The sequence below is a fragment of the Etheostoma spectabile genome, chromosome 17 (assembly GCF_008692095.1).
Source record: "Etheostoma spectabile isolate EspeVRDwgs_2016 chromosome 17, UIUC_Espe_1.0, whole genome shotgun sequence".
In the NCBI taxonomy this organism is placed as follows: domain Eukaryota; kingdom Metazoa; phylum Chordata; class Actinopteri; order Perciformes; family Percidae; genus Etheostoma; species Etheostoma spectabile.
This window is the reverse complement of record NC_045749.1, coordinates 8,352,404-8,355,690: the sequence shown is the minus strand read 5'-3', so window position 1 is coordinate 8,355,690 and position 3,287 is coordinate 8,352,404. Positions and strand designations below refer to the sequence as shown.

At 41.1% G+C, this 3,287-nt stretch overlaps 1 protein-coding gene and 1 long non-coding RNA gene across 2 annotated transcripts in view; one reads left to right on the top strand and one right to left on the bottom strand.

Moving 5' to 3' along the window:
- chrm3a (cholinergic receptor, muscarinic 3a) overlaps positions 1–2,023 on the bottom strand; it is an 84,076-nt gene extending 82,053 nt beyond the window's left edge. Inside the window, exon 1 of the mRNA XM_032541653.1 lies at positions 1,803–2,023. The gene's annotated coding sequence lies outside the window, so the exon portion shown is untranslated. The remainder of the gene's footprint in view (positions 1–1,802) is intronic.
- The window catches only part of LOC116705453 (uncharacterized), a 17,444-nt gene that overhangs the window by 3,446 nt on the left and 10,711 nt on the right, over positions 1–3,287 (top strand). The gene's annotated exons all lie outside the window — the stretch shown is intronic.

Below are 3,287 nucleotides of genomic sequence, written 5' to 3'. Positions count from 1 at the left end.
CCTCCCCTATTTTCCTCCGGTGGTCCATTCTGTAAATACCAAACGGTCCCCTAGCTGTTTCCACGTTTCTTGATGCTAGGCTTAACTAATATGCTGGTTGTAGATTCACAGACATGTACTGATGTTTTTATGTAACTGCATGAAAACAACAAGAGTATTTCCCAAAACGTCAAACTATTCATTTATTGATGAAATGAAGGGAAAAGTACTGACTTTATGAAATGAAGGGAAAAGGACTGACTTTAGGCTAAGTCTTAAACTGTAGCAGAATTATACCTCATATATGACTTGCCAAAAGGAAGGTTAACGTTATTAATTTTTCAACAGCATCAGTATATATTCACACGCTTGGAAATAATAAGCCAAAGAATCTGCATCTATTGTGTTACTGCACAACTCTACGTGCCTCTACAAATTGCCCAAAAAATTAAATGTTTCAAATTTTAAACTGTGCCCACAAGCCACCATGTGCAGCAACCACACAGAACCAGAAGTACAGCAGACGGTAGAAGCACCGACATTTTCATTCCACTTAGAGCAATCTACCCTAATGTCCTCCACCCTCAGCCCATTAAGGAAAGTCATAATGATGATCAATATGGTAGTAGCATTGTGCATAACAAAACCATCTATCAAGAGAGGTTAGCCTATAAAAATATTGGTCAACCAATATTGACCGTGGCTCAAACAATACATCAAGCCGTGAAAGCTCTATTGCTGTTCACCTTTTCTTCTTTATGTGTCTGTTTTTCTGATGTTTTTTTCTCCCCTGCGTCTCTCCACACAGCAGGGAATGGAAAGTCATAATCATCTAAACACATTCCTGTTCCACCTTTAACAGACTGGTAACAGACAGTGCATTCACCACACACATGTTTTCCCTAACAATGGATTTGTTAATATATTGATATAAAAACATGAGGGTTGGGTTGATCTAAAAAACATATTTAAATGTTAAACTATCAGGATTTGCAGCCATGGTGAAATAGTTTGTGCTTCATATACAGCTACTGTATTGTCAAACTCACACTCTGGCTTCTGTGATGAACAACTGCAGGCATGGACCAAAAGGAAAATATTTGCACCATGGCACAGATGCCATTCCCTCTGTTCTTACTCATTATCCAGCACAATGTCAAAGTACCCCCAGTTCACTGAGAGGGAACATTCCTTCACATTGCCATCTATGGGCATCACAAATAAACAGTCACCCCAAATCATGAAAGCCTTCCACTTGCCATGTAAGGACACGATTAATTTCCTCATCTGCCCACACCAATGCAATAACAAATACGTTATATTTGATCCCCATAATAACAATGAATGTCCACAAGACAAAAGTGAGAATACGCATCACATGCTACATTATCCTTCACTTTCAGGGGATTCAAAATATGATAACAAATATTTATTAAATTAACTTTACAGATTTGCTGGAGAAGCCACGCAGCCGTTTTTTGGAGGAGAGCAATGTAAGGAGTGCAGCGCGCCGAGGGGTTGGGCAGGGATGCTGAGCCGGCCAGCGGGGGAACAGCAGCAGCACTTGTTTGCCAAACTTGCATTTAAACATAAGCACATCTTAGACGAGCTTGGAATGATATCCTGAATGTATATCTATCCGCTTTGACTAAAACCACAAGTAATCATCAATATTCGGATGTGTCTGCAACTTCAAAGTGTAGCGCCTAAAAGCGTTGCAAAAATAAAGCTGCTGTGAATCGGTTCAGGGAGTAGAAGACCGGATACTTTTCTTTGACACCATATTTCCAAAACTTTCAATTTGTTGTCTTATTTTCACCTACCTCATAACGTTCAATAGAGCACGAGTCAAAAGCAGTACAAGTAGATGGGAAAATGGCAATCCAGTCAAACTTGTCACGGGTCCATGAAGGCACCGCAGCAGTACGGCAGTCCAATCTAGTCACATCTGAAAAGCTAACGATGCTTAGCTAAAGAGGCTCGCTTTCTACCGTCACCGAGCCTGGGGTTGGACGGCGATGTGAGGAGCACCGGGGGATCTTCAGGGCGCACGACTAATCACCGCGTGAGGATTGGCCAGAGCGGTCGTGACGCGCCGGCAGGTGGCACACCCGGAAAAAAAAAAGTCCAGATTCATTCATAGATCATAGCTCTGGTAAACTGTAGCAGGTCAGCACTCACAGTGGCATATAAACGCGATAACCTCGATGGGAGTCATACAAGATCCAAATGGTGAGGGTCCTCCTTATTCCATATCTGTCTCTCTGCAAACTCTGCAAGTCTTTGTTATTTCCGTTTTAATGATGGGACAGTGTCACCACCCAAAGCTTCAAACTGTTTCATTTAGCACAAAATACTGAGCTATTTTATTATATAATTCTCTGTTTTGTAATTGCAGTATGTTTCCAGAAATGATTCTGCTGGAATTTTAAAACACAAAAGGGTGCTTTTCATTTTTCTGCAAGCAATTATCTATTTACCACTTTACACAAAATAAAGCACCCAAAAGAGGTCCAAGTTACACGTTTTGTTAATTATGTCCCACCTTTCTTGCTTAAGAGGCCAAAAAAAATCTGATCTCTCAGATCAGCAGAATACAAGTGAAGATGAATATTGAGACTACTTTAGACACTTACACCTAAATAAAATCAGAGCTAAAAAAGAAAGATAATCATCATTTCACTTGTTTATTTCACCGAATGTGGGGAAAAAACAAGGCACGTGGAAAGTAAGTATGTTTTGACACTTGTCTGAGTGTGATTCAAGGAGCCACAGCAAATATTTTAATAATCTTTTGTATAAACACCAATAAGGAGTGAGTGGTAATCCTTGGAGGAATGTGTAAGCCAATTACGGCAAGCTGCAGGGACTTGTGGAATGGAGCCTCAGAGCTTCCTGCTCAGACTCACTGCAGACCCTCAGACCACATTTCCTGTTCCCAGTGCACAGGCAATATTTCTATGAAAATACAGAACGGCTAGAGACAAGAATGTGATATCATACCGTCCAACATTTACAGTGCTTTCATCATCCTAATGCATTGTAGGCTATTTGACACTGTGTCTGTGTGTCCTTTACCATGAGTGGCTTGTTTGCATCCTGTAAGTGAGGAACCAGTTCTTTCCATCTGAGTGAGTGAGTGAGTGAGCGAGCAAGCGAGCGAGTGTGTGTGTGCGCGCATTCGTACGTTATATTTTGACTGTTGTTAGTAGATGAGAAGGATGGCTTACACACTCGCTGATCTGGTTGGTTAACTTAGAGTTTATGTAGGGTGTACTGGGTACTCTCTCTCTCTCTCTCTCTCTCTC